The 20631-nt window shown below is 39.0% G+C and overlaps 1 pseudogene; it reads right to left on the bottom strand.

Moving 5' to 3' along the window:
- LOC104229511 (protein YIP4b-like) overlaps positions 1–16468 on the bottom strand; it is a 54146-nt pseudogene extending 37678 nt beyond the window's left edge.
- Positions 16469–20631: the final 4163 nt, after the last annotated feature.

The following is a 20631-nucleotide window of genomic DNA, read 5'->3' as shown; positions in this document are numbered from 1 at the left end:
GTATCCTCAAATACTTCTTCATCTGCATGATCTTCCGGGACTCCAGTTAGCCATTCATTAGCATCATCGATGTTGTCCAAACTAATTGGATCAATTACATTGCGAGCGTTGTAACGATGCCTCAATGTTCTATTGTACTTAATGAAGACTAGATCATTGAGACGCTTCAAGGTTAGTTTGTTCCTCTTTTTGGTATGAATCTGCAAATAATAAGTAATTAGTAAGATTAGGACAATTGAGATATAATTTAATTATCTCAAAATACTAAATCTTTCTTATTAGTTCTTACATGCTCAAACACGCTCCAATTTCTCTCACACCCGGATGAGCTACATGTTAGACTTAGAACCTTGATGGAAAACTTTTGTAAATATGGAGTGGAATGACCAAATTGCTTCCACCATTCAACTGTAGAAGTAGAACAAATTTTCAAAACATAATATTAATAAAGAAATAACTTATTAACTATAAAACAATATGTAAGCACTCGCTCACCTGGTGACTTCGTCTTTCTTTGTCTAATGGCCATGCTTTTTCCAAAAAGGCTTTCAGCATTCCTATAAATACTAAATTGCTCTGTGATTTTATCTTGCACGGATTCTTCAGGTATCAAATTCTCAATGCATTTATAGTATCCATTCCACAAAGATTCATCTCCTAGAATCCTCTCTTCATTGTCATAAAATAGTTCCGGGTTCAAAACAAGTCCAGCTGCATGCAAGGGGTTATGAAGCTTACTATCCCACCTTTTATCTATGATCTCAAAGACTCTTTTGTATTTTCTTTGATCACTAAAAGAGGCGTGAATAGCCTCCTTTGCCCTATCAATTGCTTCGTACAAGTAGACCATTGGTGGCCTTTGCTCCCCATCCACCAAATGAAGCACTTTAACTAAAGTACCACCAATCTTCAATGCATGAACCACGTTGTTCCAGAATGAAGGAGAAAGTATAATATCTGTAGATTCTCTCCCTCGAGTTTCCCTTCCATAGGCACTGCTAGTGTACTCATCTGAAACAAACAACTTCTTCAAATTGCTTTTTTGCTCATACATCCTAGCCAAAGTTAAGAAGGCAGTAGCAAATCTTGTCTTTGCATGTTTCACCAAGCTTCTTTGTTTAGTGAATCTCTTCATCATGTTCAATAACAAAGGCCTTTGAATAATATAGGAATGCACTCTAATTGCCTGATTAAAGACAGTACTGAAGTGTCTTTCCTTCAAAATATCACCGAAGATCAAATTAACAGAATGTGCTGCACACGGAGTCCAATAGATATGCGGGTAGCAAGCAGACATCATATCACCAGCTTTAACATTTTCACTGGCGTTGTCCGTGATAACTTGAACAACATTTTCTGCTCCAATAGAGTCTATTGTACTCTTGAACAAGGAGTACATTTTGATTGAATCAGCGAAGAGTCGCTTGCATCAACGGACTCAAGAAACAGGCTTCCCTTAGGAGAATTCACCAAGATATTGATGATCATTTTTCCATTTCTCGTTGTCCACTTATCCATCATAATGGAACAACCAAACTTGTTCCACTCTACTTTGTGCTCCTCCACGATATTGTTCACCTCTGCCACCTCCTTTTTTAGATATGGCCCACTAACTTCATAATAAGTTGAAGACTTCATTCCTGGGCCATATTGGCCTACGGCCTCAGTAAAAGCAACAAAAGTGTCAGTATAATTACCATAATTAAAGAGAAGACCTGCATCATACATCCACCACGCAAAAAAGGTAACTGCACTGTCCCTCAAATTCGTTTTGGCATCAACTTGAGGATTACCACTTTTTCATCCCTTATCTCCAGATTTTTGGAGGAAGTAAAAATCCATAGGACCTTTGGTCTTGCCAGTAGATCCACAACTAGAAGACATTGGTGAAAGCATCCTTCCCCGTTTTTGTGATTTTGGTGGAAGCGACGAAGCATCGTCACCTTCTTCTGTTTCATCATCATCATCATCAAAATTATAAAGTTCTTGTTCATGCATCATTTGAGTCTTTAACTCTTTGTTTTTTTAAAGGTATGCTTTCAATTCTTCCTTCACATGCCCCAGGACTTTAGGACAAGATGAAATATTTGGATCACCACCGATTAGATGCGCTTTTTGACGATAGATTCCTCCATTTGTAATCTTATCACAAAAAAGACATCTAATGGCTATCTTGTTGGCCTCGCTAAATATTCCCGAGTAAGCCCAAGATGGGTCTTTCCTATCTTCTTTTGGCGCCATTAAAATATCAACTACATAACACATAAGAAAGACCATAAGAACTAAGAATAAAAAATTATATAATTTGGCAGAAATTGGGCAGAATTTGGGCAGAAACGGGGCAGAATTTTTCTGAAAAAAAATATCCAGCATTTCGGCTCTTTTTGGATTTTTAGAAAGAAGAAGAAGAATGAAAGTAAAAACATACCTGTTGAAACTTGAAAGTTGTTGTTGACTTGTTGTAATATTGAAGAAGAAGAACCCTAGTTTGCTTGAACAAATCGTTGCTTCATGTGAGGAAGAAATCGCTGGTTTTTTTGAGGAAGAAATCGTTGGTTTATCACCCTAGGTTGCTGCTGAAGAATGACTAAAATAGAAGACTCACTCGATTTGGGTCTTTTAATTGAAAAGGATTCGTTTGGGCTTTTATATCCAGAAGCGCTCGCTTCTTCCGCTTCCTACCGCTTCACCGCTTCTCGCTTTTTTGGCAGAAGCGGTCACTTTTTACCACCTAAGCCACTTTTAGTTAGGGTAACGACCTACTCGGCGCTCTACTTCTCTTCTCACATAAAGCAAGGAAGCGGTCGCTATTTTGAACACTGACGAGACGCAAAGCGATTGAGACATGTCTTTTACCTCTAGAGCTGAAAATGTTAATCTGTCTTTAACACCATTATTTTCATAATGATGGTTTCAAACTCACCTAGTGCGCACCTCGACTATTCCAGCGTGTACCTGCTGTCTCCCACCAAGTTGGTGATGGAGAAAAGCTTCTCATAGGAGAAACAATGTAGGGAAGTTATGTTATTTTGATAAAAATGTGTGGTCATCTTAGGTGGTTCCTTTTCATAGAAAGGAGTGCCCGTTTTATTAGAAAAAATTAAAATTGATGAGGACAATCTGAGATGGGTATGTGATAACTTCAAGCAAGCTTCCAGGGGTTCAGGTGATGTTTCCAGCAACAGAATCTTGTTCACAGAGAATATCAAAATTACAACATATATGGTCGTTTCATTCGAGTTGAAAAATGGATTGGCGAAAGGAAATCGACAATTATAATACCGAAGAAGGATTACAACCTGGGCTGGAGTGACGTGGCAGACAAGATCCTAAGATTTATGGGAAACCCCAACACTTCTCATCAGAAATTTACCTCGTTGGACCTATCTTATTTTCAAGCAGCAAGCGTGCAAAAATGGCGTGGTTTTGAATCTCAGACCAACCCAAAAGACGGAAACAGGAAGATTTTATCTAGCTGCCTAGTCGGAGCTTTCAATGACTCCTTTTGTTCTGATCCTCAACCTGAAGTGCTTCAGACATGGTTCTCTAGTCGATGGAAAGTGATGGTTGGTATGCGAGTTAAGCCTCTAACTCACAATCTCTTCCTTTTCGAGCTTCCCTCGAGGTATGAGGCTGAAAGGGTCAAGTTCGGCGATTGGTTCTGGGACAGGAGAAGACTCTCCCTCGACTTGAGGTCTCTGACCATGGGTACAAAAATCTTTGAGAATATTCTCGGTCAAAAATGGGTAAGGGCTTTTGGGATTCCATTGCATGGGTGGTCTGAAAAAATATTAAAGTTCACCGGCAATTGTTGTGGTGGTTACATAGATATAGATGTAGACACCAAGAATGGAAACAACCTCATGTGGGCTTGTATTTGTATCAAGGACTAAGACCAAGATCCTCCAAGTAAAATTGACTTGGTTGTGGAAGATTTGGTCTTTGTTATCTCCATTATTCCAGATGGCCACTGCAGTATCGCTGCTGTCGGAACTAACTCTCAATCACTTTCTATTGACCAAAGGTCCAAAGACCTTTGGTCTAAGGAGATGGCTGCATCGAGGCCCACACCTGCTATTTTAAAATTTGTATCTCAATCTAGGCCCGGTCTAACAAAAAAGTTGGCCAACTCAAAGGTCAACAAGTCAGCTAACTTTACTAACCCTCTCGTGATGGACGATAAATACTACAATAACTATAAGCAAGGTAAGAGGGCCAAGGTTATTTCAAAAGGGAAAGAAATACTGAAATGGAGAGCTAAATCTTTTGGGTCAGCCCAATCACTCTTTAATTCTTGAAGCCCACCTATGATTTTGCAAAGGGAGCCCAACCTTACCCCCTCAAATCAGATGGCCACTGCTTCTATCTCTAATTTTGGGTACGGTGACTCCGATGATAGAGAAGAAGATGCTGATGATGAAGCTGATCCAAGTCAAAAACTTTCACTCCTCTCTCTACCATCGAATTTCCCCAACTTCTCCATGGTAAGACTCCAAGATCCTGATATCTCTTCTCTTTTTGGCAGCGAAACTATGTCCCTACCATGGCATGAAGCGTTAGGGCAATCAACTATCAGCACAACAATGATTATCGAAACCTCCCACTGGACCAAGGTAGCGATGACTAATGCATGCAAGGCTTTTGTAATTAATTCATCTGGTTTTGAGCATGAAATCTTTGATATGATCCTTCGAATGGAGCAAAAGAGGCAACTTCAGAAGCTCATGCAAGGGCTGAAGGGGACCATAGAGAAGAGATTAAAGAACAAAGGGGAAAAAGAAACATAGAAGTTGGAGTGTTCAATTACATATAAAAATGGTAAAGGTTCAGTTAGGGGCAGGTACCACAAAGCCTTTTCCGAATGAAGGCTAAAATCATCAGCTAGAATATTAGGGGGCTCAATGACATGAGCAAAAGAGACACAATAAAGTCACTTGTTAAGAGGTGAAGTCCAGAAATTCTTTGCTTACAAGAAACCAAGACAGATAATTGTCCAGTGGATATTGTTAGACAGATTTGGGGGTCAAGATGGGTCGGTTGAACTGCATTGAAAGCTATAGGTAACATAGGAGGTGTTATCATCTTGTGGGATAAAAGGCATTGCAATTGCATCGAGTATAAGCATGGTCAATTCTCTATCTCTTCTATGCTATAGGGGGTTCGTGTTGATTTCAGATTTTGCTTTACTAGTGTTTACGATCCTCACTCTAATTGGGAAAAGATTGAAATTTAGGATGAATTGGCTGCTGTAAGAGGATTGTGGAATGAAAGTTGAGTGATTGGGAGGATTTCAATGAATGTCATTTTGAGAATGAATGATTTAACTGCACTCGAAGATCAAGGGCTATGAGGATGTTCTCTGAATTTATTCAAGGCATGGGCTTGGTAGACCTTCCACTCCAAGGGGCTTATTACACATATGCTAGAGGTGAAAATTCCTTGCAAACCTCAAGAATCGATAAGTTCTTGATTTCTTCATAATGGAATGATTTTTTTGGCTTTGTTCAATAGCAAGCTCTTCCCAAAGTGGTTTCATACCACAGACCTATTGCATTAGTGTGGGGGGCCTGGACTAATGAACCTTCTTACTTCAAATTTGAGAACATGTGGCTGCAGCAGGAAGGGTTTGGTGCTATGATCAAACAATGGTGGCAAGGTTATTTGGTGAATGGATCCTCTGACTTTATTCTTGCTCAAAAGTTGAAGCTACTCAAGAAAGATCTAGTAATCTGGAACAAGGAAGTATTTGGTAGAGTTAGTACTAGAACTAACATAGCACTTGGAGAACTATTACTAATGGAGCATGCTACAGAAAAAAGACTGAAGACTCAAGCTGAATCCAATGAAATTTTGCAGTTAAAGTTGGAATTGCAGCAACTAGCCAGATCTTAAGAGACATTATGGAGACAAGTCAAGATGCTTGTGGTATTACGAGGGGGATAAAAACACTAAATATTTCCAAAAGTTAGCCGATTCCAACAGGAGATATAATTGTATTGACAGAATCCAGGTGGGAGAAGATATTATTGAAGACAAGGAGCAAATTAAAAGTGTGATTTTGGAGTTCTAGCAGGACATTTACTCCGAGAATGAAGATTGGAGACCAAACGCTACTTTCGAAGGCTTGGGCTATCTAAATAATGAGGCGATGGAGGTATTAGAAGCTGCTTTTGATGAGGAAGAAGTTTTGAATGCCATCAAGTCTTCTTCCCCTAATAAAAGTCCCGGTCCAGATGGTTTTACAATGGTATTTTATCAAAATTGTTGGGAAACTATCAAACAGGAGATCATGGGAACCTTCAACCATTTTCACAGTAATTGTCATATGGTAAAATCCTTTAGTGCTTCTTTCATTGCCCTCATTCCTTACAAGAAAGGAGCTCTCAAACTTAAGGATTTCAGACCTATCAGTCTCACTGGCAGTATGTACAAGATAGTGGCCAAGGTACTTACTAAAAGACTAAAAAAGTTTATTAGGAAGCTGGTCTCCGACTATCAGAATGCTTTCATCAAAGGTAGACAAATAATAGATGTTGCTCTTATTTCTAATGATGCCTTAGATTGGAGGCTAAAAAGTGGTGAACTTGGGTTGATATTCAAGCTTGATATAGAGAAGGCATTTGACAAAATCAACTTGAAATATATCATCTCCATTCTAAATCATATGGGATTTGGTGCTAAATGGATCAAATGGATTGAATATTGCTTCAAAATCTCTTTGGCATCAACTTGAGGATTACCACTTTTTCATCCCTTATCTCCAGATTTTTGCCGGAAGTAACAATCCATAGGACCTTTGGTCTTGCCAGTAGATCCACAACTAGAAGACATTGGTGAAAGCATCCTTCCCCGTTTTTGTGATTTTGGTGGAAGCGACGAAGCATCGTCACCTTCTTCTGTTTCATCATCAAAATTATAAAGTTCTTGTTCATGCATCATTTGAGTCTTTAACTCTTTCTTTTTTAAAGGTATGCTTTCAATTCTTTCTTCACATGCCCCGGAACTTTAGGACAAGATGCAACATTGGGATCACCACCGATTAGATGCGCTTTTTGACGATAGATTCCTCCATTTGTAATCTTATCACATAAAAGACATCTAATGTCCATCTTGTTGGTCTCGCTAACTCTTCCCGAGTAAGCCCAAGACGAGTCTTTCCTATCTTCTTTTGGCGCCATTAAAATATCAACTACATAACACATAAGAAAGACCATAAGAACTAAGAATAAAAAAATATATAATTTGGCAGAAATTGGGCAGAATTTGGGCAGAAACGGGGCAGAATTTTTCTGAAAGAAAATTCGCCAGCATTTCGGCGCTTTTTGGATGTTTAGAAAGAAAAAGAAGAATGAAAGTAAAAACATACCTGTTGAAACTTGAAAGTTGTTGTTGACTTGTTGTAATATTGAAGAAGAAGAACCCTAGTTTGCTTGAACAAATCATTGCTTCATGTGAGGAAGAAATCGCTGGTTTTTTGAGGAACAAATCGTTGGTTTATCACCCTAGGTTGCTGATGAAGAATGACTAAAATAGAAGACTCACTCGATTTGGGTCTTTTAATTGAAAAGGATTCGTTTGGGCTTTTATTTCCAGAAGCGCTCACTTCTTCCGCTTCCTACCGCTTCACCGCTTCTCGCTTTTTTGGCAGAAGCGGTCACTTTTTACCACCTAAGCCGCTTTTAGTTAGGGTAACGACCTACCTGGCGCTATGCTTCTCTTCTCACTTAAAGCGAGGAAGCGGTCGCTATTTTGAACACTGAGGAGACACAAAGCGATTGAGACATGTCTTTTACCTCTAGAGCTGAAAATGTTAATCTATGTCTTTAGCACCGTTACTTTCATAATGATGGTTTCAAACTCACCTAGTGCGCACCTCGACTATTCCAGCGTGTACCTGCTATCTCCCACCAAGTTGGTAATGGAGACAAGCTTCTCAGAGGTGAAATAATGTAGGGAAGTTATGTTATTTTGATAAAAATGTGTGGTCATCTTAGGTGGTTCCTTTTCATAGAAAGGAGTGCCCGTTTTATTAGAAAATATTAAAATTGATGAGGACAATCTGAGATGGGTATGTGATAACTTCAAGCAAGCTTCCAGGGGTTCAGGTGATGTTTCCAGCAACAAAATTTTGTTCACAGAGAATATCAAAATTACAACATATATGGTCGTTTCATTCGAGTTGAAAAATGGATTGGCGAAAGGAAATCGACAATTATAATCCCGGAGAAGGATTACAACCTGGGCTGGAGTGACGTGGTAGACAAGATCCTAAGATTTAAGGGGAACCCCAACACTTCTCATCAGAAATTTACCTCGCTGGACCTATCTTATTTTCAAGCAGCAAGCCTGCAAAAATGGCGTGGTTTTGAATCTCACACCAACCCAGAAGATGGAAACAGGAAGATTTTATCCAGCTGCCTAGTCGGAGCTTTCAATGACTCCTTTTGTTCTGATCCTCAACCTGAAGTGCTTCAGACATGGTTCTCTAGTCGATGGAAAGTAATGGTTGGTATGCGAGTTAAGCCTCTAACTCACAATCTCTTCCTTTTCGAGCTTCCCTCGAGGCAGGAAGCTGAAAGGGTCAAGTTTAGCGATTGGTTCTGGAACAGGAGAAGACTCTCCCTCGACTGGAGGTCTCCGACCATGGGTACAAAAATCTTTGAGAATATTCTCTGTCAAAAATGGGTAAGGGCTTTTGGGATTCCATTGCATGGGTGGTCTGAAAAAATATTAAAGTTCACCGGCAATTGTTGTGGTGGTTACATAGATATAGATGTAGACACCAAGAATGGAAACAACCTCATGTGGGCTTGTATTTGTATCAAGGACTAAGTCCAAGATCCTCCAAGTAAAATTGACCTGGTTGTGGAAGATTTGGTCTTTGTTATCTCCATTATTCTAGATGGCCACTGCAGTATCGCTGCTGCCGGAACTAGCTCTCAATCACTTTCTATTGACCAAAGGTCCAAAGACCTTTGGTCTAAGGAGATGGATGCATCGAGGCCCACACCTGCTATTTTAAAATTTGTATCTCAATCTAGGCCCGGTCTAACAAAAAAGTTGGCCTACTCAAATGTCAACAAGTCAGCTAAATTTACTAACCCTCTCGTGATGGACCATAAATACTACAATAACTATAAGCAAGGTAAGAGGGCCAAGGTTATTTCAAAAGGGAAAGAAATAATGAAATGGAGAGCTAAATCTTTTGGGTCAGCCCAATCACTCTTTAATTCTTGAAGGCCACCTATGATTTTGCAAAGGGAGCCCAACCTTACCCCCTCAAATCAGATGGCCACTGCTTCTACCTCTAATTTTGGGTACGGTGACTTCGATGATAGAGAAGAAGATGTTGATGATGAAGCTGATCCAAGTCCAAACCTTTCACTCCTCTCTCTACCATCGAATTTCCCCAACTTCTCCATGGTAAGACTCCAAGATCCTGATATCTCTTCTCTTTTTGGCAGCGAAACTATGTCCCTACCATGGCATGAAGCATTAGGGCAATTAACTATCAGCACAACAATGATTATCGAAACCTCCCACTGGACCAAGGTAGCGATGACTAATGCATGCAAGGCTTTTGTAATTAATTCATCTGGTTTTCAGCATGAAATATTTGATATGATCCTTCGAATGGAGCAAAAGAGGCAACTTCAGAAGATCATGCAAGGGCTGAATGGGACCATAGAGAAGAGATTAAAGAACAAAGGGGAAAAAGAAACAAAGAAGCTGGAGTGTTCAATTACATATAAAAATGGTAAAGGTTCAGTTAGGGGCAGGTACCACAAAGCCTTTTCCGAATGAAGGCTAAAATCATCAGCTGGAATATTAGGGGGCTCAATGACATGAGCAAAAGAGACACAATAGAGTCACTAGTTAAGAGGTGAAGTCCAGACATTCTTTGCTTACAAGAAACCAAGACAGATAATTGTCCAGTGGATATTGTTAGACAGATCTGGGGGTCAAGATGGGTCGGCTGAACTGCATTGAAAGCTATAGGCAACATAGGAGGTGTTATCATCTTGTGGGATAAAAGACATTGCAATTGCATCGAGTATAAGCATGGTCAATTCTCTATCTCTTCTATGCTACAGGGGGGTCGTGTTGATTTCAGATTTTGCTTTACTAGTGTTTACGATCCTCACTCTAATTGGGAAAGGATTGAAATTTAGGATGAATTGGCTGCTGTGAGAGGATTGTGGAATGAAAGTTGAGTGATTGGGAGGATTTCAATGAATGTCATTTTGAGAATGAATGATTTAACTGCATTCGAAGATCAAGGGCTATGAGGATGTTCTCTGAATTTATTCAAGGCATGGGCTTGGTAGACCTTCCACTCCAAGGGGCTTATTACACACGGGCTAGAGGTGAAAATTCCTTGCAAACCTCAAGAATCGATAAGTTCTTGATTTCTTCATAATGGAATGATTTTTTTGGCTCTGTTCAATAGCAAGCTCTTCCCAAAGTGGTTTCAGACCACAGACCTATTGCATTAGTGTGGGGGGCCGGGACTAATGAACCTTCTTACTTCAAATTTGAGAACATGTGGCTGCAACAGGAAGGGTTTGGTGCTATGATCAAACAATGGTGGCAAGGTTATTTGGTGAATGGATCCTCCGACTTTATTCTTGCTCAAAAGTTGAATCTACTCAAGAAAGATCTAGTAATCTGGAACAAGGAAGTATTTGGTAGAGTTAGTACTAGAACTAACATAGCACTTGGAGAACTATTACTAATGGAGCATGCTATAGAAAAAAGACTGAAGACTCAAGCTGAATCCAATGAAATTTTGCAGTTAAAGTTGGAATTGCAGCAGCTAGCCAGATCTGAAGAGACATTATGGAGACAAGTCAAGATGCTTGTAGTATAAGGAGGGGGATAAAAACACTAAATATTTCCAAAAGTTAGCCGATTCCAATAGGAGATATAATTGTATTGATAGAATCCAGGTGGGAGAAGATATTATTGAAGATAAGGAGCAAATTAAAAGTGTGATTTTGGAGTTCTATCAGGACATTTACTCCGAGAATGAAGATTGGAGACCAAACGTTACTTTCGAAGGCTTGGGCTATCTAAATAATGAGGCGATGGAGGTATTAGAAGCTGCTTTTGATGAGGAAGAAGTTTTGAATGCCATAAAGTCTTCTTCCCCTAATAAAAGTCCCGGTCCAGATGGTTTTACAATGGTAGTTTATAAAAAATGTTGGGAAACTATCAAACAGGAGATCATGGGAACCTTCAACCATTTTCACAGTAATTGTCATATGGTAAAATCCTTTAGAGCTTCTTTCATTGCCCTCATTCCTTAAAAGAAAGGAGCTCTCAAACTTAAGGATTTCAGGCCTATCAGTCTCACTGGCAGTATGTACAAGATAGTGGCCAAGGTACTTACTAAAAGACTAAAAAAGGTTATTGGGAAGCTGGTCTCCGACTATCAGAATGCTTTCATCAAAGGTAGACAAATAACAAATGTTGCTCTTATTTCTAGTGAAGCCTTAGATTGGAGGCTAAAAAGTGGTGAACTTGGGTTGATATTCAATCTTGATATAGAGAAGGTATTTGACAAAATCAACTGGAAATATATCATCTCCATTCTAAATCGGATGGGATTTGGTGCTAAATGGATCAAGTGGATTGAATATTGCTTCTCCACTGTCAAATATTCTGTTTTGGTAAATAGAAGCCCGATTGTTTTTTATCCTCCCAAGAGAGGAATAAGGCAAGGGGATTCTTTATTCCCCTTCCTCTTTATTCTAGCTATGGAGGGACTCAATAACATGCTAAAACAAGGCCAAACAACTGCACTGGTTAGAGGGCTTTGGGGTTGGCAATAGATCTGGTCATTCAGTCTCAGTTTCACATTTGCTGTTTGTTGATGATACTCTTATTTTTTGTGGTGCTAAGAAGACTCAAGTTCATTATCTTAGTCTTACTTTGATGATTTTTGAAGCACTGTCAGGGCTACATGTTAACATGTATAAAAGCATCATTTATCATATTAATGTAGTTCTTGGTTTAGAGGATTTGGCTGAAATTATGTGTTGTAATATAGGGTCCTTCCCGACAACATACCTAGGCCTTCCTCTGGCTACTAGACAGAAATCTATTGTAAATGGAATCATTGAAAATTTTGAGAAGAGATTAGCTTCCTTGCAGTAGCAACATCTCTCCCTATGTGGCAGAATAACCCTTATTAATAGTGTTTTGGATAGCATACCTACTTACTTTATGTCCCTCTTCAAACTTCCATCTAGTGTTCAGAAATAGCATGACAAACTGAGATGTTCATTCCTATAAGAGGGCAACAGTAAAGAACATAAATTTTACCATGTGAAGTGGGCTAAGGTAATTCTTTCTAAGTCACTTGGGGGACTAGGGATCAAGGATTTGGATTTACACAACAAAAGTATGCTTATGAAATGGCACGGGAGGTATAATAAAGAAGGAATGGCTTTTTGGGAGGAGGTAGTCCAAGCCAAATATGGTTGCGACAGCCACTGGTGCTCTAGTTTTGCTAATACTCCTCATGGTTGTGGGCTATGGAAGAGCATCAGGTCATTGTGAGATTGTTTCTCTCTTAATACATCACTCTAGTTAAGCAATGGTGAACGTATCCTATTCTGGAAGGACTTATGGATAGGAACTACCATACTGAAAAATGCTTATCCAATAATGTTCTCGCTTGTGTCTAACCCAGATTCTACATTTGCTCAGAATTGGGTGGAGAACTCATGGTGCCCTCACTTAAGAAGAAACCTTTGGAGATTGAGGACTTGCTGGCTCTTCTTGGTAGTCCAAGCCAAATATGGTTGTGACAGCCACTGGTGCTCTAGTTTTGCTAATACTCCTCATGGTTGTGGGCTATGGAAAGGCATCAGGTCATTATGGGATTTTTTCTCTCTTACTACTTCACTCCAGTTAAGCAATGGTGAATGTATCCTATTCAGGAAGGACTTATGGATAGGAACTACCATACTAAAAAATGTTTATCCAAGAATGTTCTCGCTTGTGTCTAACCCAGATTCTATATTTGCTCAGAATTGGGTGGAGAACTCATGGTGCCCTCACTTAAGAAGAAACCTAAATGATTTGGAGATTGAGGACTTGTTGGATCTTCTTGGTAGTCTCCAAAGTGCTTCAGTCAACGTTCAGATTATGGACAAACTTAAATGGGGCAACAAGAGGGGAGGTTCTTTTTCAGTCAAAGAAAGTTATTTTAATCTGATCTCTATTAAAGTATTGATTGATCGATGCCCGTGGAAACGTATATGGAAGATGAATCTCCCTTCAAAGATCAGTGCTTTCTGTTGGACTGCTCTACATGGAGCTTGCCTAACTCAAGACAACCTCATCAGAAGGAATTTCCAATTAGCCAACAGATGTCACATATGTCTCTGCAACTCTGAATCGATCAATCACCTATTTCTACATTGTTCAGTTGCGACTGGCCTATGGTCTATGTTCCTCTCACTTTTTGGACTACATTGGACTATGCCATGTAGTTTGAGGGAAACCTTTGTGTATTGGAGCTGCTGGGAAGTTGACAAATCCATCAAGAAAATTTGGTCTATGGTTCCTGCTTCTATTTTGTGATGCTTATGGACTGAGAGGAATCAAAGATGCTTTGACGGTATTTCAACTGCCAGATGTCAACTTAAGGCTAGATGTTTAGTTTTCCTTTTTAGTTGGGTAACCATACCCCTATATATAATTCTGACCTCTTTTTGGAATTTATCAGCTCCATAATCCTCTGATTGTTTTTGTCTATATTGTGAGCTGATACTTCTCCTATTTTGTAATTTTGCATCCGCTGGATGCTTTTGTTATTAATATACCACTTACTTCATCAAAAATATGTGGTTAACAGTTTGATATTTGATAAACAAACATATGTCAAAGGTTCATTTCAAGTTGCCTATAGGCAATGTGCTTGTGCATACTTGTGCAGGCAGCTCATGACCGGAAAATGACTCTGTCTATAAATTTCTTTAGCTTATTAAGTAGGAGTAAGCCTACAAATTTTCTTATTTCGTTTATCTTCAACATGACTAGTAAAATTAACTCTCACGAATTTCTATAGAAGATTACACCAGAAGATCACAACTTCATCAAAAAGAGAAAAGGCATCACAAATTTCTTCTTTTCATTGGAAAATTTTTTGCACCTGCCAGAACCCTTTTGTTTGGTGGTATGAAAAGTTTTGTGACTGATGCTTTAGATCTATGTAAGTTTTGATCGACCTGTTTGTGGATAGATTATACTTTTATTTTGTTCTTCTGATACTTGTACTCTTCAAAGCATTATCTTTTTATTCCTGTAGACTCTAATTTGAGCATATAGGTACGCTCTTTGGTGCCATAGTAAATTAGAATTGGTCAAATTATATACCTCAAAACTACAAGAACGTACCCACAAAATCACGAAAATGAAATTCATCTAAAACCCATTGAACTTGTAATAACAATGCAAAAGGGCTGAGGTAGTACCAACTCACCTGAACCTATTTGCTTCTTTTACCAAAATATAGTGACTATACTTACAGAATTTACATAATAGAGTACCTTCTAGTAGAACACACATGTAAAATTGGACATAACTAGTGATTTAAATTTTAAATCGGAGTCTTCGTATAGAAAGGGAAAGCTACCAAATGGATTAACAGTGATTGTTCATAAAATTGGCAACGTAGGTGAGTTACCTTCTTTAAGGAGGCGGACCAGGACAAAGTGAGACCAAGGAAGACAATGAAGTAGAAAGGTCTCCAAGGAAGACAATGAAGTAGAAAGGTCTCCAGAGATCCCAAACCGGAAACACTTTCCCTGGATCTTCTCTATATGGATTAGGGAAGAGCACAAGCTTCAAATCACTAATATTTGTGGATAAATCTCTTTTGACTATGTCCTAGATGGACTCCGTAAGCGTATTGGAGGAGATCCAGATCCCATAGCAGCTATATTCAATTGTCCTGATGATAAAGGCAGCAGAGGCGGGATGGGAATGGAAGGGACAGGTGTTGGTTTCTGATTGGCGCTATTGAGACATGTGTCTTACCTCTAGAGCATAAAATGTCAATCAAGGTCTTTAACGCCAATTTTATTTTTTAATAACAGTGGTTTCCAAGCCAACTTGTATGCACCTCAACTATTCCACCTATTACCAGCTATCTCCTACCAAGTTGGTAATGGATGTAGGCTTCTTGGAGGAGAAACAGTGTAGGGATGTTATGTTAATCGCTATATTTGTGGTTAATAGTTTGATGTTTGATAATAAAACATATGTCAAATATTCATTTCAGGTTATCAATGGGAAGTGTACTTGTGCAGACAACTCATGCGCAAGAAATGACTCCGCCTATGAATTTCTTCAGCTTATTAAACAAAAGTAACCTTAAGGCGAATAACACACTAGCATGTTATGCCTAGAATATCTATTTTTCTTTTCTTTTTTTGCTGAGATCCTATTTTTTGGCTTCTCTGTGACAGGGCTAATAATTCATTCTGCACCTGCTTTTGAAAGAAATGCCAAAACCCTTATGATTGGTAGCATGAAAAGTTTTGTGACTGATGGTTTAGATCTATGTAAGTGTTGATCGAGCCGTTTGCGGATAGATCACTTTGTATTTTATTCCCATAGCACGCGCAATCTTTAAAGCTTTAATTTTTAATTCCCCCGTACAGGAGTCTATTGATCTAATTTGAGCGTACATGAATCCCTTGAACTAAAACATGCCTATTATCTAATCACAACTACTAGGACTGAAGTAGTACGAATTAAAATGAACCTATTGTTATTTTCTTTATCAAAATATAGGGAGTATATTAGAAAGCTTACACATATCAGTACCTTCTCAGACAAAACACATGCAAAATTGGGCATAACTAGGGATTTAAATCGGAGCCTTCATATAGTAAGGGAAAATTACCAAATGGATTAACAGTGATTGTTCATAACAATGGCAATGTAGATGTGTTACCTTTTTAACAGAAGCAGACCAGGACAAGGTGAGACCAAGGAAGACAATGAAGAAGAAAGGACCCTAGAGATCCCAATCCCGAAGCGCTTTCTCCGGATCTTCTCTATACGAATTAGGGAAAACCACCAACTTGAAATTGCTAATAATTCTGGAGAGATCTTTTTTGACGTTGTCCCAAACAGGCTCCGTAAGCGTATTTGGCGGAGATCCGAATCCCATAGCGGCTATATTGGACTGTCGAGCTGATGAAGGCAGCGGAGGAGGAGCGGGAACGGAAGGGACGTGTGTCCTCTTCTGATTGGCGGTAGGGGGAGGTGGAGGGTGAATATTGGAAGGCATGAAAGGAGAAGAAGAAATAGGGATGGCAGTACGAGGAGGAGAAGGAGGGCGAGCTAGAAGGACAGTAGAAGGATGGGAATAAATGAGGTTTTTGATTTCATCAATGTCCGGTTGGGATGTCGAGTTAAGAGGTATTGTGTCTCCTTGTGACATTTTTTTGTCAAATTTGCAGATTCTGAGAGGAGAAATGCAACAGATTCAGCCAGTCGAGTGGGGAATGGGGCAAAAGTGTGATCGGAGAGGGGGGAAGACGGGGTTGGGTGATCGGATATGGGGAGAAGTTCTGATTGTCTAACTGTAGGAAATGGGTAGTTGTACTGTAGGAGGAATTTTCAGTTATTGCATAAAAATATGTGCATTGCATGTGTTGTACAATGTGGTTTGTGAGTAGTTTCATTTTGGGAAGAAATGGCTTTGGTATTGAGAAAGGTACTAATTTCTCATGCATATAAGTTCCTTTTCTTTTTTAGCTTCTCTGGACACTTAGGGGTCGTTTGGTAGGGTGTATAAGAATAGTGTGGAATAATGTCTATTAGTAATGCATGCATTAGTAATGCAAGTATTAGTTATGCAAATATTAATTCTTATCTATTGTTTGGTGTGGTGTATTAAAATTATAAAGCATTGCATAATTTTTAAAAAAAATAGTTGCTTACAAAAATGCCCTTCATATTCTCTAGCTTTAAGGGACTTTAAGGACAATTTTGTCTTTAACCATGTTAATGCATGCATTAAAGCCTTGGTATTACTAATGCCATGGTTTTCTATGCATTACTTATGCATAAGATAATGCCAAGTATGATGTATAACTAATACAAGTATTAGTTATACACAAGTTTAAAAAAAGGTACCAAACAAGGTATTAGTAATGCGTAGAGCTAATGCTTGCATTATTTTTTCTAATACCTCCTACCAAACGACCTCTTAAAATGTTAGAGCCCTCAAAATGAGTTGGCTTGGACCATCACATCGCAACTTACTTTGACCAGAGATTTTAGGAATCTTTATGAAGGAAATTAAAGTTGTTATTACAAATCTCACAATACTTTTCCACTTTGTAGGGAATCTTTTCCTTTTGAAACCCAGTCCCCTATCTATTTCCCCCGCTATTGGTTTACATGGAAGTGATGGTATTAGAGAACTAAGTCCACTTAAGCAATTTTTCAAGGTCACTCTTTACCTTCCCTAGTTCTTCCTGAAGCTTTTTATTTTTCTCAAGATTAGCACACAAACTAGTCTTCACCAAATTCAACTCATTTTCAAGCGTAATATGTGCCTCACTTACAACTTCCTTACCATTTTAAATTCCTCAGTTGTTTCTTTCAAGTCTACTACCACCACTACTAGGTCATCTCTTTCTCGCTCAACGACATCAACTCTCTCAATGAGGGTTTTTTTCTCTACTTGCACACTCAAAGGTTTCTTTTAAGTCCACCACAATAACCATTAGATCATCTCTTTCATGTTCTATACTGACAATTTTCTCTTCTAAGGCATTCTTTTCTTTTTTCTGGTTCTTTATCGTTTCTTTCAAATCGACTACAATGACTACTAAGTCATCTCTAGTTTGTTCAGGTTTTCCTTGTTCCATAATTAATGCATCTTTATCAGTGATAAGACTATGGTATGCATTAATTAGCACATTTGCTATGGTACAAAGTTGTTATTGTACTGATCTTGCTTTAGAAGGGGGCAATCATTGATGAAGTGTCTTGGCTTGCCATATTTATGATAGAGGTCATAATATCATGGCTTGCTGGAACTTCCCCTTTTTGGAATGCCTCCATTCCTGTGAACCATCTTCTAGAATCTTCTTGTCAAGTAGGCCATGTCCCCATCTTCACCACTTGAGTCATTTTTGTCCGTCTTAAGGAAAAGGTTCTTCTCCCTCTTGGGCTCTCTTCTTTCATTGTCCTTCTTAATCTTCTTCTTTTTCTTCTTTTTCTTCTTCTTCTTCTTCTTCTTCTTCTTCTTCTTCTTCTTCTTCTTCTTCTTCTTCTTCTTCATTTCATGGGTTTTCAAGTTTCCAACAAGTTCATTCATGGTCAGTGTCTGCAAGTCCTTAGCCTCCATAATGGAGTTAACTTTGCTTTCCTAAGAATTGGGTAGTACACTAAAGATTTTTCTGACAAGCTTGTTTCTTAGAATACTTTCACCAATAGAGTGAAGCTCATTGATGATGGAGGTAAATCGAGTATGCATATCTTGGATGGATTCATTATCTTTCATTTTGATGAACTCATATTCAGTTGTGAGCATATCAATCTTGGATTGTTTCACATGTGTTGTTCCCTCGTGAGCTGTCTGAAGAGCCTCACATATCTCTTTTGCTGATTAACATGATGATATCCTGTTATATTCATCAAGACCAATGCTACAAACAAGAATTTTCTTGGCACGAAAGTTCTTTTCTATGGCCTTTCTATCAGCGTCATTGAATTCCTTCCTAGTCTTGGGGATGACTACACCTGATTCGCCAAGGTTCTTTGTAAGGACAAAGGGTCCGTCACATATAACATCCCATAGCTCAGAATATTTAGCCATGATAAAGTCGTGCATCCTCGTTTTCCACCATCCATAGTATTTCCTTGACCCTTGGAAGTCTATAAGTAGACTAGCCTTCTTCGAAGTTTGAAGGAACAACCATGAGGATCATTTGTAGGTGTTAACCTGATAGAAAGAACCCGCTATGATACCAATTAATAGAATATAAAGATCCACTAAACTCTATAGAGAACCAAGTTCTCTACCAGATTCAACAGTACCCACGCACACTACAGTAAATATAATGACAAAGGAATTTTACGTGGAAAATTCCTAGCTCAATGGGATTAAAAACAATGACCTACCCTTGTAGGATTTCAACTTCACTACTGAACAACTTTTATACAACCTATGCAACCTAGGAATTAACCTCTTAATCCTTCACTAACCTATAATACTCTATTACAAGCCACTTTGTAATAACTCAATTACAAAAACTTTCCAACATGACTAACTTTATCCAAACCACAAACACACAGGTTTAAGGTTTACAAAGGGTTTCCTATGGAATGCTTCTAAACAAGCTAGGTAGGAATTACAATTGAAAAACTATGGCAGGAGTTTACAGAGGCTTTTCTTCGTCATTATCTGCCACCAGGGCTTAGACGTGCCCGAGTTGATAGGTTCTTGACCATTCGGCAGGGTAACATGAGTGTTCGGGAATACAGTCTTCAGTTTGATTCTTTGGCTAGGTATACTCCCACTATTGTATCTAAGATAGAGGATCAGGTTCACCGGTTCGTGATGGGGTTAGAGCCGCAATTGCTTAACGATTGTATGTCGGTCTCACTTCAGGCAGACATGGATATTACTTGTGTTTAGGCATACACTCAGGGTGTAGAGGAGCGTAAGCAGAAGTAGAGGGCCGATCGTGAGCATAATAGGGCCTAAAATAAAATAGGGAGGTCTTCGAGTCCTTCTGGTAAGTTTCGAGTGGTCAGAGACCACAATACCCCAGGTATCCAGCCCAGCCATTGGCTAGTGCGCCCCCTCAGTTTAGCGGTAAGAGATTTGATCATTCCACATATTCAGGGGCTGGCCAGAATTTCAGGGCCTCAAGTTCTCAATATAAGGGTGAGTCAAGTCAGATGAGGCCGCCCTTGCCACGATGTGCTTAGTATGGTAAGCAGTATGCCAGGCATTGCCATATGGGGTTGGGTGTTTGTAAACTCCAACCATCTTTACGACTTATATAATCGTCTGTTTTGGGTTTTAGGATAATCAAAACAGATATAAAAAAATGATCTTCAGCTTGAAGCTTTAAATTTGAAAGGTTTAACCAAATTTTAACTTTTTAGTAAACGATCTCGGATGTGAATTTTGATGGTTCGGTTAGCTCTGTTAGGAGATTTTGGACTTAAGAGCGTGGCCGGAATGTGATTTGGAGGTCTGTAGTGGAATTAGACTTGAATTGGCAAAATTGAAAATTTGGCAATTTTCGGTTGGCAGTGAAAATTTTGATATCGGGATCAGAATGGAATTTCGGAAGTTGGAGTAGGTTTATAGTGTCATTTTTGACGTGTGTGCAAACTTTCAAGTCATTTGGACGAGGTTTGGTATGTTTCGACATCATTTGCAGAATTTGGAAGTTTAGAAGTTTTTAGGCTTGAGTTCAAGGGTAATTTGGTGTTTTGATGTTGTTTTGAGTGTTCCGAAGGTTCAACTATGTTCATATGTTGATATATGACATATTGGTATATTTGGTTGAGACCCTGAGGGGCTCGGGATGATTTCAGATGGTTAACGGAGAAGTTTGGAAGTGGGATTTTGCAGCT

The sequence above is a fragment of the Nicotiana sylvestris genome, chromosome 11 (assembly GCF_000393655.2).
Source record: "Nicotiana sylvestris chromosome 11, ASM39365v2, whole genome shotgun sequence".
Taxonomy (NCBI): Eukaryota; Viridiplantae; Streptophyta; class Magnoliopsida; order Solanales; family Solanaceae; genus Nicotiana; species Nicotiana sylvestris.
Note: the sequence above shows the minus strand (reverse complement) of the source record. Positions and strands in the feature narration are given on the sequence as shown.